The sequence below is a fragment of the Oncorhynchus nerka genome, linkage group LG8, assembly GCF_034236695.1.
Source record: "Oncorhynchus nerka isolate Pitt River linkage group LG8, Oner_Uvic_2.0, whole genome shotgun sequence".
Taxonomy (NCBI): Eukaryota; Metazoa; Chordata; class Actinopteri; order Salmoniformes; family Salmonidae; genus Oncorhynchus; species Oncorhynchus nerka.
In genome coordinates this window covers 22,692,509-22,706,946 of record NC_088403.1, presented here as the reverse complement: position 1 = coordinate 22,706,946, position 14,438 = coordinate 22,692,509, and the positions used below count along the sequence as shown (strand labels likewise).

Genomic DNA, 14,438 nt, shown 5'->3' with positions numbered 1-14,438 from the left:
TTGTCTCATCGCGCACCAGCGACTCCTGTGGCGTGCCGGGAGCAGTGCACGCTAACCAAGGTCGCCAGGTGCACGGTGTTTTCTTCCGACACATTGGTGCGGCTGGCTTCCGGATTGGATGCGCGCTGTGTTAAGAAGCAGTGCGGCTTGGTTGGGTTGTGTTTCGGAGGACGCATGGCTTTCGACCTTCATTTCTCCCGAGCCCGTACGGGAGTTGTAGCGATGAGACAAGATAGTAATTACTACCACAAAATTGGGGAGAAAAAGGGGGTAAAATGTAATAATAAAATATAAAAATAAAAATATCTGACTCATTCCACCAGAGCGAGAGGAAGGCCTAAACAGACGATTGATGTTAGGGTGCTGTACTAGAAATAAAATTGCTGATTGCTGATTGGCAGTCGGCATTGTCAGTCATTTGTCAAATAACTCCATCCCCAACCGTTGCATTCTTCCCAAAACATGCCATATTCTACAGGTGAGATTTTCCCAGTTAAGCCCCTCAGCAGGAGGACCACAGGCTTGTCCCACTCTCTGCCTGTCTAAAATTACATTTCATTTCACTTAATCTGACGCCAGCTTTACTGAGTACAGACGGATCCCAGAGCAGCCAAAATCACTTCATTTCCTGGTGATATACTGTAGGTTGGAGTAATGAACCAGGCAGAGCTGAACTGCTACTGATCCAGTTCTGAGGCTGGGAGGCTAGCTGCAGATAGCAGACATGGCATCGCAAACAACATGGCATTGGCAGAGGAGTTCCTAGGATGGGCTCGCCTGGAATTATATCACAGAGATTTCCCAAAATGTCCCAAAAACTGGGTGTTTACAACACCTGTTAACCACGTGACTAACATTTCTTACTCACAATACCTGAAACTTGTGTCTAGACTTACCTTTCCAGCAGCATATTCAGCGAATTTAGTTTTTACTTATATAACAGGGAGCTTCAGCTTAGTCAGTCACCAAACAGACAGTTTTGGTCTCTCTGGTGCCCTTTAAGACCGATGGAGGAAGGGAGAAAGAAATTCAGCTCCTTTGGACCGAATCAGCTAGTCTGATCAGTAGTTCCAAATGCCTCACTGTCATCAGAGTTTAAAAGACGTTCAGTTTATAATGAAGGCAGGCAAGGACGTTAAGTGAGCCTTCACATATGGCCAACTAATGTTAAAGCTGATGCTTAGTTTTAAAATTCATAGTCAGCCAATGTGAAAAAAAAGGAAATAATATGCACTTTGCCACACAAAGAGCTGTCAGTTTTGTTAGAATCAGGGGAGGTTATTATTAGTAGTAGATTGGTAGCCTTACACTCAGTTAAGAGAAGTTAATTTAAAGTCACCCAGTGAGATTAATGAGGCAATAATTTACTGCACCGTTGTGGTGACTCACTGGGCACAGCGAGAATCTATTTCCTGATCTCATTTAGCTGGAAATGACTGAGCAAATGCTGCTCCAAGAACAATTCCATCACTTGGCTGTTCATCTATAGTTGGAAAAATATTAACTTTCAAATCAATTCTGTTATATAGGCTTCAAGAGTTTCCAAAAACAAAAGGACCTTCCCTAGTAGGCCTTTTCTTGAAAGACCAGGGGATGCTTGAATGGCATGTTTTGCTTGGCCAGATTAACTAGGGAGATTGGAAGATTTGCCTTTGTTTTGAAAGGGTTCAGTACATGCTTAGAACATTGTGCTTTGGAAGGGTTGAGTACAAAGAAGAGACACATGGTAGAGCTCCACATGACTGTCATACCCTGGGTAGGCCAGGGTGTTTCTAGGGTGGGCATTCTAGTTTCTTTATTTCTATGTTTTCTGTTTGTATGTTTTGGCCGGGTATGGTTCTCAATCAGGGACAGCGGTCTATCGGGGGGGGGGGGGGTACAGGAGTAATTGAAGGGAAAGACTGCAGCTTCTATTGAATCACAATTTCAGCAGACCAGGGGTAGTTCAACAGGATATGAAGTATCTTCAAGTTAAAACACAGAATGTGCCTTCAACTGATGCTGCTACTTATACAACAGTCTGGTGGTCTACTGTGGTCGGCAGACATGATCAAAACCATATCTTACACTACTGATGGCAAAACCAGCGTAAAAACAAAATAGATTTTTGAATCCACATGCTTGGTTCATAACGTTTTTTAAAAAAAATAAATGCACAGCATTTAGAACTTTTCCAGTTCTAAGGCCAACCTTAACGAATAGTGAACTAAGACACATGGCTAAATCTGCTCACTCTGTTGGGAGCAATAAGCTGTTAACCCTGTAAGAAGAGGAGCTTATGTTGACAACAGGGGATGGAGAAAGCCAAGTAGTAGTAAACAAGCCACAGCGTGAAATCTGTCATGTGTTTTCACAAGTTCATCTGGGTTCTCAATTGTCCTTTCAGTAACTGGTATAACAAGGAGCTCAATATTTAACGGAGTGTACGAAACATTAGGAACATCTGCTCTTTCCACTACATAGACTGACCAGGTGAATCCAGGTGAAAGCTATGATCCCTTATAGATGTCACTTGTTAAATGTATTTATATTTTATTTCACCTTTATTTAACCCGGTAGGCTGGTTGAGAACAAGTTCTCATTTACATCTGCGACCTGGCCAAGATAAAGCAAAGCAGTGCGACATAAACAACAACACAGAGTTACACATGAACAAACGTACAGTCAATAACACAATAGAAAAAAAGAAAGTCTATATACAGTGTGTGCAAATAGTGTGAGGTGGTAAGGCCATAGTAGCGAAGTAATTACAATTGAGCAAATTAACATTGGACTGATAGATGTGCAGATGATGATGTGCAAGTAGAAATGCTGGTGTGCAAAAGAGCAGAAAAGTAAATAAAAACAATATGGGGATGAGGTAGGTATATTGGATGGACTATTTACAGTTGGGCTATGTACAGCTACAGGGATCAGTTAGCTTCTCAGATAGCTGATGTTTAAAGTTAGTGAGTGAGGGAAATAGAAGTCTCCAGCTTCAGCAATTTTTGCAATTCATTCCAGTCATTGGCAGCAGAGAACTGGAAGGAAAGGCGGCCAAATGAGGTGTTGGCTTTGGGGAGGACCAGTGAGATTTTCCACTTCAATCCATGTAGATGAAGGAGGAGAAAGGTTAACGAAGAATTTTTAAGCTTTGAGGCAATTGAGACATGGATTGTGTATGTGTGCCATTCAGAGGCTGAATGGGTAAGGCGCACCGGTTTGAGTGTGTCAAGAACTGCAACGCAGCTGGGGTTTTCATTTTCACACGCAACAGTTTCATGTGTGTATCTAGAATGGTCCACCACCCATTGGACATCCAGCCAACTTGACACAACGGTGGGAAGCATTGGAGTCAACACAGGCCACCATCCCTTTGGCACGCATTCAACATTTTTGCGAGCCATCGGAAAACCTCCCTGGTCTTTGTGGTTGAATCTGTGTTTGAAATTCACTGCATGACTGAGGGACCTTACAGATACTTTTGAATCTAGGCTAACAATTTGAATCAGCTATGTAGTGCTAGGTCAAAAAACAAAACGTGCACCTGTAACAGTATAACTTTAGACTGTCCCCTCGCCCATACCCGGGTGCGAACCAGGGACCCTCTGCACACATCAACAACAGTCACCCACGAAGCATCGTTACCCATCGCTCCACAAAAGCCGCGGCCCTTGCAGAGCAAGGGGAACTACTACTTCAAGGTCTCAGAGCAAGTGATGTCACTGATTGAAATGCTATTTAGCGCGCACCGCTAACTAAGCTAGCTGTTTCACATCCGTTACACACCCAGGGGGCTCCAGGACCAAGTTTGGGAAACACTGTCCTAGGCCACTATTGTGAGCTTATTGTATGAGGAGGATTTAATGAGGGAGTTCAAGTAGGCTAGCAATTTGTGCTACTCTATAACAGCATCTAGATCAGAGATTCCATACATGGGTGAGAGGTAGGGGTACACAACTCCTGTCCGGCTAGAGGACCACAGTATATGCCGGGTGTTCCACCTTGGCCTTTCACAGACTAATTAAGATTTGGTGTGTAGACCCTCAAGACACACTAGTTGAAATAATAACTAGCTCAGCTTATAACTAGTTGCTATATGGAGTGTGTACCATTTGTTTTACCTTTAAAAAAAATAGTTTCATCCAAAAACAATGAGCCCTAAACATGTGCAACCTTCCAAACCCCCCCAGCTATGCTCGACAGATGGGAGTTTTAGCCCATGTGCAACCTTCCAACACTCCCCCAGGTATGCTCGACAGATGGGAGTTTTAGCCCATGTGCAACCTTCCAACACTCCCCCAGGTATGCTCGACAGATGGGAGTTTTAGCCCATGTGCAACCTTCCAACACTCCCCCAGGTATGCTCGACAGATGGGAGTTTTAGCCCATGTGCAACCTTCCAACACTCTCCCAGGTATGCTCGACAGATGGGAGTTTTAGCCCATGTGCAACCTTCCAACACTCCCCCAGGTATGCTCGACAGATGGGAGTTTTAGCCCATGTGCAACCTTCCAACACTCTCCCAGGTATGCTCGACAGATGGGAGTTTTAGCCCATGTGCAACCTTCCAACACTCCCCCAGGTATGCTCGACAGATGGGAGTTTTAGCCCATGTGCAACCTTCCAAACCCCCCCAGCTGTGCTCGACAGATGGGAGTTTTAGCCCATGTGCAACCTTCCAACACTCCCCCCAGCTATGCTCGACAGATGGGAGTTTTAGCCCATGTGCAACCTTCCAACACTCCCCCAGGTATGCTCGACAGATGGGAGTTTTAGCCCATGTGCAACCTTCCAACACTCCCCCAGGTATGCTCGACAGATGGGAGTTTTAGCCCATGTGCAACCTTCCAACACTCCCCCAGGTATGCTCGACAGATGGGAGTTTTAGCCCATGTGCAACCTTCCAAACCCCCCCAGCTATGCTCGACAGATGGGAGTTTTAGCCCATGTGCAACCTTCCAACACTCCCCCAGGTATGCTCGACAGATGGGAGTTTTAGCCCATGTGCAACCTTCCAACACTCCCCCAGGTATGCTCGACAGATGGGAGTTTTAGCCCATGTGCAACCTTCCAACACTCCCCCAGGTATGCTCGACAGATGGGAGTTTTAGCCCATGTGCAACCTTCCAACACTCCCCCAGGTATGCTCGACAGATGGGAGTTTTAGCCCATGTGCAACCTTCCAACACTCCCCCCAGCTATGCTCGACAGATGGGAGTTTTAGCCCATGTGCAACCTTCCAACACTCCCCCCAGCTATGCTCGACAGATGGGAGTTTTAGCCCATGTGCAACCTTCCAACACTCCCCCAGGTATGCTCGACAGATGGGAGTTTTAGCCCATGTGCAACCTTCCAAACCCCCCCAGCTATGCTCGACAGATGGGAGTTTTAGCCCATGTGCAACCTTCCAACACTCCCCCAGGTATGCTCGACAGATGGGAGTTTTAGCCCATGTGCAACCTTCCAACACTCCCCCCAGCTATGCTCGACAGATGGGAGTTTTAGCCCATGTGCAATTTTCACTTTAAAATGTATGCCAAACAAAAAGAAATGACTGCAAAGTTAAACAAAACATACACTTCTATGCACAAGGACTACTTTTAACAATTTCCACTGAAAATTTTACAAAAACACATTTACTTGAAGAACAGTGTAGATGCCATGTTTGGTAACAGAATGACGGCACAGACAGCACAAACAGTCATTCTGTTACCAAACTTTGCATCTGCACTGTACTTCAAGTAAATGTGTTTTTGTCACATTTTCCATGTATGTTGTTAAAAAGTAGTCCTCATTCCTTTGGTTTATTTTAAGGATGAACTGTAATTCCAACTGTGGGTCCTGGTAGGCCACCTGTAATTACAGCCCACTGTATATACTCTAGCAATGAAATAAGATCCACGACTCTGGAGAAACATGCTCAGTCTCCTCACAGGGGGAAGAGGAGGTCTACAGTGCGGGGGAGTAATAGTCGAATCCTGGGGGTCTCTCTTGATGTCTGAAGCTGCCTGAAAACAGCTGTTTCTGCCCCACAAACTGTACAACCCTCGTAACCCCTCAAAGATTTTGGACCTATTTACATTTGTTTGATTTAAAACACACACTATAAAAAATACTTAATCCCCAAAACTGGTCTGCTCTTTTAGGTTTAGCAAAGGACATTTTCTGGTGTTGTTTAATTCCAGTTGTACTGTATGCCTCTGTTCACCTCTTCCCAGCATTTTATTGGCAAGCAAATCCCCCCGTGTAACTCCAACAATGCCTCATTTCCTGTGATGCCACTCATCAGGTATGTCACCATTAACAGGGATTCCATAAAACCTGTGTTTATGTTGTTTGCCGGCTGTGCTACAAGCATGACTACAGTCTCACAGTCCTTTACCTCACAGATTAGTATCAACCCTGAAAGTGCTTTGAACCGTTACACAATGTAAATTCCCGTCTAACACAGCCCCATACATGGACCGTGTACTGATGTGAGGAGATCGGTGCAGAAAAGTGCATGGAAGTTTGTCAGTGACACTACAAACACGTGTTGGCACTTACAGTAGTCTGCTTGACTTCAGTGGGTTGTCTGTGTTTGATTGCACATTGTCATACCATGTAAATCATCCAGTAGCTGGTTGTTCACTCGTGAAGGGCAAAATAACCAAACCAAAATATATTGGACTGTTTTAAATCATAAGAGCACACAGCCGCAATCTGAAAATATGTGAGTGTTTGCTTTTTCTGAAACTGTTGTCCCTTTTACAACTTGTAGTTCCACTTTCAGTGGTTCTTTACTTTACGATAAGCCTATTATTTCCATTGCTTTAATGGGAAATTACCGGTGTGTATATTCAAATGAATCCCAAAGAAACAAACAATGAATTGGTTATTGCATTGTGTGATTACCATTGTACCCTGTAACTTTTCAGTAAATACCTGGTAACTTATGTACCATGAAATAAAGTGCTACTCTAAATGTCCTTGGCAAGAAGCTCAATAGGGACTCAGACTCCAACTTGTTAGACAAACAGTCAGCAGAAAACAGAACTGCCACATCAAACAAAGAAATGAGACAGAAGGTTCAATTCAAACAAGCAGAATTTATGCTTTGGCCTGAAAAAAATATGATAAATCACCACTGTCACATAAAATAGGTAAATGGTGAAATATTGCAGGTAAAATGCCTTCAGAAGTATTCATACCCTTTGAACTCTTCCGCAATTGTATGTGATACAGCCTGAATTCAAAATGGACATACAATACACCATGATAAAAAAGTGAAAACATGTTTTTAGAAATGTTTGCAAATTCATTGACAATGAAATACAGGAATATCTCGTCTACAGAAGTATTCACACCCCTGAGTCAATACACGTTAGAATCACCTTTGACAGCAATTACAGCTATGAGTCTTTCTGGGTAAATCTCTAAGGGCCCGATTGCAATTTAGGAAATTATGCCTTTCTTACGCACGCCTTTCATATGCACTTCTTAGTAGTTGGTTTTCAGACTTACCTTATGAAGGTGCATAACGGGCTTTGCTGGCGTGGTTCTCTTGCACGCTCTAAATAAATGTAATTGAACCGCTGAAAATCCTCCCACTTGCTAGCCCACAGATTTTCTCGTGGATTTTTCATTCAATAGGTTTTATCTTAACCCATCCATTTAAACACGGTGTACCTTTTAGTTTTAATTTTTTTCGACAGACTCAATAGAATATCTATAAAATAGGTTCAGAATATTAGGGGTCAATGAAAGAAAGGCATCTACAGGGGCTTCAGAAAATATTCATACCCCTTGACTTATTCCACATTTTGTTGTGTTACAGAATTAAGAATTTATTAAAATGTTGTTGTTTTTCTCACCCATCTACACACAATTCCCCATTATGACAAAGTGAAAACATGATTTCAGACATTTTTGCAAATGTGTTGAAAATGAAATACAGAACATTTACATACGTATTCACACCAGATTCAATACTTTTTTTAAATCACCTTTGGCAGCGATTACAGTTGAGTCTTTCTCTAAGATCTTTGCACACCTTGATTGTACAATATTCTTCAAGTTCTGTCAAGTTGGTTGTTGATCATTGCTAGACAGCAATTTTCAAGTCTTTAAGGTTTTTAAGCGCATTTATGTCAAATCTGTAACTAGGCCACTCAGGAACATTCAATGTCATCTTAGTAAACAACCAGTGTATATTTGAGCTTGTGTTTTAGGTTATTGTCTTGCTGATAGGTGAATGTGTCTCCCAGTGTCTGTTGGAAAGCAGTTGGAACCAGGTTTTCCCTCTAGGATTTTGCCTGAGTTTAGCTCTATTCCGTTATTTATTTTTGTATCCTAAAATACTCCCTATTCCTTGCAGATGACAAGCATACCCATGACAATATGAAGAGTGGTACTCCCTGATGTGTTGTGTTGCCCCAAACATAACACTTTCTATTCAGGACATAAAGTTAATTTCTTTGACACATTTTTCAAAGTTTTACTTTAGTGCCTTATTGCAAACAGTATGCATGTTTTGGAATATTTGTATTCTGTACAGTCGTGGACAAAAGTTTTGAGAATGACACAAATATTCATTTTCAAAGTCTGCTGCCTCAGTGTCTTTAGATATTTCTGTCAGATGTTAGCTACTATGGAATACTGAAGTATAATGATAAGCATTTCATAAGTGTCAAAGGCTTTTATTGATAATTACATGAAGTTGATGCAAAGAGTCAATATTTGCAGTGTTGACCCTTCTTTTTCAAGACCTCTGCAATCCACCCTGGCATGTTGTCAATTAACTTCTGGGCCACATGGCAGCCTGATGGCAGCCCATTCTTGCATAATCAATGCTTGGAGTTTGTCAGAATTTGTCGGGGGGTTTTGTCCACCCGCCTCTTGAGGATTGACCACAAGTTCTCAATGGGATTAAGGTCTGGGGAGTTCCCTGGCCATGGACCCAAAATATCAATGTTTTGTTCCCCGAGACAGTTAATTATCACTTTTGCCTTATGGCAAGGTGCTCCATCATGCTGGAAAAGGCATTGTTCGTCACCAAACTGTTCGTGGATGGTTGGGAGAAGTTGCTCTCGGAGGATGTGTTGGTACCATTCTTTGTTCATGGCTGTGTTCTTAGGCAAAATTGTGAGTGAGCCCACACCCTTGGCTGAGAAGCAACCCCACACATGAATGGTCTCAGGATGCTTTACTGTTGGCATGACACAGGACTGATGGTCCTGTCTTCACCGAACAAGATTTTTTCCGGATGCCCCAAACAATCGGAAAGGGGATTCATCAGAGAAAATGACTTTACCCCAGTCCTCAGCAGTCCAATCCCTGTACCTTTTGCAGAATATCAGTCTGTCCCTGATGTTTTTCCTGGAGAGAAGTGGCTTCTTTGCTGCCCTTCTTGACACCAGGCCATCCTCCAAAAGTCTTCGCCTCACTGTGCGTACAGATGCACTCACACCTGCCTGCTGCCATTCCTGAGCAAGCTCTGTACTGGTGGTGCCCCGATCCCGCAGCTGAATCAACTTTAGGAGATGGTCCTGGCGCTTGCTGGACTTTCTTGGGCGCCCTGAAGTCTTCGTCACAACAATTGAACCGCTCTCCTTGAAGTTCTTGATGATCCGATAAATGGTTGATTTAGGTGCAATCTTACTGGCAGCAATATCCTTGCCTGTGAAGCCCTTTTTGTGCAAAGCAATGATGATGGCACGTGTTTCCTTGCAGGCAACCATGTTTGACAGAGGAAGAACAATGATTCCAAGCACCACCCTCCTTTTGAAGCTTCCAGTCTGTTATTCAAACTCAATCAGCATGACAGAGTGATCTCCAGCCTTGTCCTCGTCAACACTCACACCTGTGTTAACGAGAGAATCACTGACATGATGTCAGCTGGTCCTTTTGTGGCAGGGCTGACACGCAGTGGAAATGTTTTTTGGGGATTCAGTTCATTTGCATGGCAAAGAGGGACTTTGCAATTAATTGCAATTTCATCTGATCACTCTTCATAACATTCTGGAGTATGTGCAAATTGCCATCATGCAAACTGAGGCAGCAGACTTTGTGAAAAATAATGTTTGTGTAATTTCTAAACTTTTGGCCATGACTGTACAGGCTTCCTTTTTTCACTCTGTCATTTAGGTTAATATTGTGGAGTAACTACAATGTTGTTGAAACATCCTAAGATTTCTATTACAGCCCTTAAACTCGGTAACTGTTTTAAAGTCACTTTTGGCCTCATGGTTTCCTTCCTCCCCAGAAACTGAGTTAGGAAGGACCCCTGCATCTTTGTAGTGACTGGGTGCATTGATACACCATCCAAAGTTTAATGAATAACTTCACCATGATCAAAGGGATATTCAATGTCTGCTTTTTAATTATTACCCCTCTACCATTAGGTGCTCTTTGTGAGGCATTGGGAAAACCTCCCTGGTCTTTGGTTGAATCTGTGTTTGAAATTCACTGCTCGACTGAGGGTCCTTACAGATAATTGTATGTGTGGGGTACAGAGGTGAGGTAATCATTCAAAAATCAGTCCATGCAACTTATTATGTGACTTGTTAAGAACATTTTTACTGCTGACATTTCAGCTTTTCATTTTTTATTAATTTGTAAAAATGTCTAAAAACATAATTCCCCTGACATTATGGGGTATTGCGCATAGGCCAGTGACACACTATCTCAATTTAAGCCATTTTAAATTCAGGCTGTAACAACAAAATGTGGACAAGTCAAGTGGTGTGAATACTTTGTGAAGGCTCTGTAGATTCTTTCCAACATAGATGGTTCCAGTCTTGGGAGAGAGCATGAATGTTATGGCACAGTACTGTATCTTAAACAAAGCCTAGTACATGAACATGATGACAGGTTTGATTGAATCCAACCCCTTGTGTCACACAGAACTTTCACATGCGCTGGAGCATTACACAAGATTGCTAGTTGCTGGATACATTTATAAAAAATGTAATTGCTCACCAATGTTTAATATATATATATATATATATAAATATATATTTGAAATCATTTTCAGGTCCTGTTGAGTTACAGTAGTGACTGCATGTACAAATTCCATTGACATTCAAAGTGGGCAAGGTATTCTGCAACCAGTCCAGATAGTCCAGAGATTTGTTTAGGTCACATCGCCTACTACATCCATAGGCTATTCAATTAGGGAAAATTCCCCTAATCCCATCTGGCAATATTTTTCATGTGATCAGACTTTTTTTTAGAACCCTAACTTAATATTTGAGGCCACCCAAACTGTATGTGGGTGTGTATTTCTCTTGGTAGAAATAACATAGATTAATTAACTTAATCTAAATTAGAATGAAAATGCATTGGCTATACCACAGGCAATTTTACATTTGCAGCTATAGGCACCATCCTACTTGAGATACGGTGGGCTCTTTTTTCGCTCTTAACGCTGTACTGCGAAGTGGCCTTCGCATTGACTGCGCCTATTGCAAAAATCAATTTACCTCTTTCCAGCCGCAGTCCTCCGGCTAAAAGTGTATGAGAAACTCCCCTCTTTCTCTGGTCCCACTCTGAATTCGCTTAGGCATTCAATCGGGTGATAGATAATTGTTCTCTGCAGGACATTTTATCGCATAATCCAAAGGTTTATATATTGTGCAAATAGGCTACCTAATTAAAGTTCGCACTCTGCATATCCACGCGTGTTTACTGTGTAATCTGTTTGGTGTAGGACATCTGATTCCAGCTCATTTTTGTGTAATGTTGGCAACTGTAAGGGGACCGCAGAGTATCACTTCTGGGTAAATTCCTTCAGCCTTCACAATAAAGGTCCCTCAAATAATATTTTAAAAACGCTATCTTCTCACCAGTCACCTCATCATAGTTAAGCTTAAGTGGAGGAAATAAAGGTAGACTACACTTGCTGATACAGCTATCTGCTTTAGATAGGGCTTCTGGGTAGATCCCTACTTTCATGGACGCACAATTCATTTGTTGCACAGTTCAATATGTTATTGCAATACAACAAAATGCAAATGACATTTTAATATGATAATGTAGCAATTAAATTCAGATTAAACTGCAGCCTGGACTCAAACTCGGGTCCCAGTCTAGTTCTACGGGTAGGTAGCCTACAGTGGTGGCTGGTGGCACTTAAAATGGGGAGGATGGCTCTTTGTAATAGCTGGAACAGAATAAATGGAATGGTCTCAAACACATCAAACACCTGGTTTCTGTGTTATATGTGTCCGTTCACTCCATTCCATTCATTATTATAAGCCGTCCTCCCCTCATCAGCCTCCTCTGGTAGCCTACCCTTAGAACTAGAGGGACCTGAGTTTGAGTCCAGGGCGCAAGTTAGGATCGTTACACTACCCCACTCCTTTGGGATGTGCACAGGTTGTATCAAAGTGAGCATTTATTAAAAACATGGATTTCCTATAATTTACTAAGCAGTTTCACTGGGGACTTTTATTTTGATGGCAGTTATCAGAATAAGAAGTTATATTATTGCCAGTTGTTGGTTATTGTTGCCAGGATTACAGATCTCTCATTGCACAAGCATGTAAATAACATTGTAATGTAGATGGGAAACTGCAAGGCATTGTGGACAGGTTTAAAGCCACACATACCAATTGGATCCGCAGATCCACTTTTCCTCAGGTTCTGAGCACTTAACAGTCAGCAATGTGCAGGAATGTGCTGTGTTTATCAGTAAACTCATTAACTGTCTCATCTGCATCACCCTAAAATTGTTTTCTAACACAAAATAAACGTGTGTGGTGAACTTTGGTTGATGATGTAAAATGATCTACAACCCTACCAATGTTCTGCTTTTGAGGACACCCGCCTTTAGCTAATAGGCCTTTGTGATTCTCTGCAACCATTTTTGTTAAATAAAAAGCTAACAGGAGGTGTGTGTGTAGGGGGGGGGGGGGGTTGTTCAAAGCCTAAGATGAAACGAATGATGTACATAAGACAATTTGGAGGTACCTAGAAGGCACAACCATATATGCCTTTTTTTAGGAACAACATTCGTCTCTCTCTTTCTGTAAACAGACCAGCCTCCAATCTACCATCACTGCTCAGGATGGAAGCCCTATAATTGCTCCAGTAATCAACAACTCATTGTAGGAGATTCCATTAACATTAACATTAACTCTCTCTCTCTCCTCTCTCTCTCTCTCTATAGAGCTTTGTTTGTTCATGAGTTGCTGAAGATGACAGTGGATATAACCTTGAAAAGTGAGAATGGATATCTGGACCTGTTCCTCCGCTTCCTCTTGGCATCTCACTGGAATCCAACCACAAACGGTTGCAGTGGCGTGTATTATTGGATTCCAAGGGAAGCCAGGCTTCCCCAAAACATTTACCAAGAAAAAAATATGTATCTTTATATCTTTTAGCTCTTTCAGCTCTCTGTGTTTTATAATTTTCCAACAATTCGCAAGAGGCTGAATGTATCTCACGGAAGAAAGCATCAGAGCGAGCGACATAGCACCCCTTTGTCTCTGTATGTGTAGGCATTCTATCTGATGCTGTCTGGTCAGAAAGAGTATGACATTGTTTCCGCCCGTAGCATTTTCCGCCAGCGAGCACTTGGCCTCCCTTGATGAAAATGAATGAATAAAATGTTAGCCAATCATTGTTGAGCTAAACTGTTAATGGTCCTGGAGCACCAAAAAAAAGTGTCAAGGGAAGCCAGTTTGGATTTGGCTTCACTCCTATCACATCACATTGAGAGAAATACATAATTGACAGAAACAACTTGAAATGTAGCATTTCCGGTGGCTAGCTAGCTAGCTAAATTTGGCCCTTTCTAAATTAGCAATGGATGGAGATAGGGATTTGGACTTGTGGTTTTACTGGCCAATGATTGTAACTGCGATTCTGATCCAACCATTAATTCATATATTGTGCCCCTGGACTTAGAGTATGGAAGACCAATATGTAGAAGGCTAAAGTTAACTAGCTTAACGTTGCCCATGAAAGGAAGTTAGGCTAGTGAGCAAGCATTTTAGCCAGGTAGCCTAAGACAACAAAAAAATCACAAACAAGAAAAGAGCTTTCAGATACACACTGCTCAGCACTGCCCAATGCTTTGGCGATGTCAAAGGGCATGCTGGATGAGTTTGACATGAGAAAATATAACATATCTGGTTGGGGGAGTGAGAGACTGATTCCCGCAGGGAGGAAACGTAGAAAGGCAATGTAAGTACAGTAATAACAAAATGGCAAACTCACACATACCACATAACTATAAATAATTATACAATTTTAGACCTTAGGGGCTTGGTGTGTTATTTTTTAAATTCACTTTGACACTTCAATACGGTGCAAGACACAACAGCATTGGGGACAAACATATGACACTCTGTATGAATTATATTTTCTTTGCTTCTATAGATTGTTTAGACATAGTCTTTCAGTTGAGAGCTGTGAATCACTGGCCTTCATACTCCAATCAGCAGTCTCACTAATAAAAGAGCTGGACCTGA

The 14,438-nt window shown here is 42.2% G+C and overlaps 1 protein-coding gene across 1 annotated transcript in view; it reads right to left on the bottom strand.

Moving 5' to 3' along the window:
* LOC115132959 (ras association domain-containing protein 8-like) overlaps positions 1-11,681 on the bottom strand; it is a 40,786-nt gene extending 29,105 nt beyond the window's left edge. Inside the window, exon 1 of the mRNA XM_029665711.2 lies at positions 11,445-11,681. The gene's annotated coding sequence lies outside the window, so the exon portion shown is untranslated. The remainder of the gene's footprint in view (positions 1-11,444) is intronic.
* Positions 11,682-14,438: the final 2,757 nt, after the last annotated feature.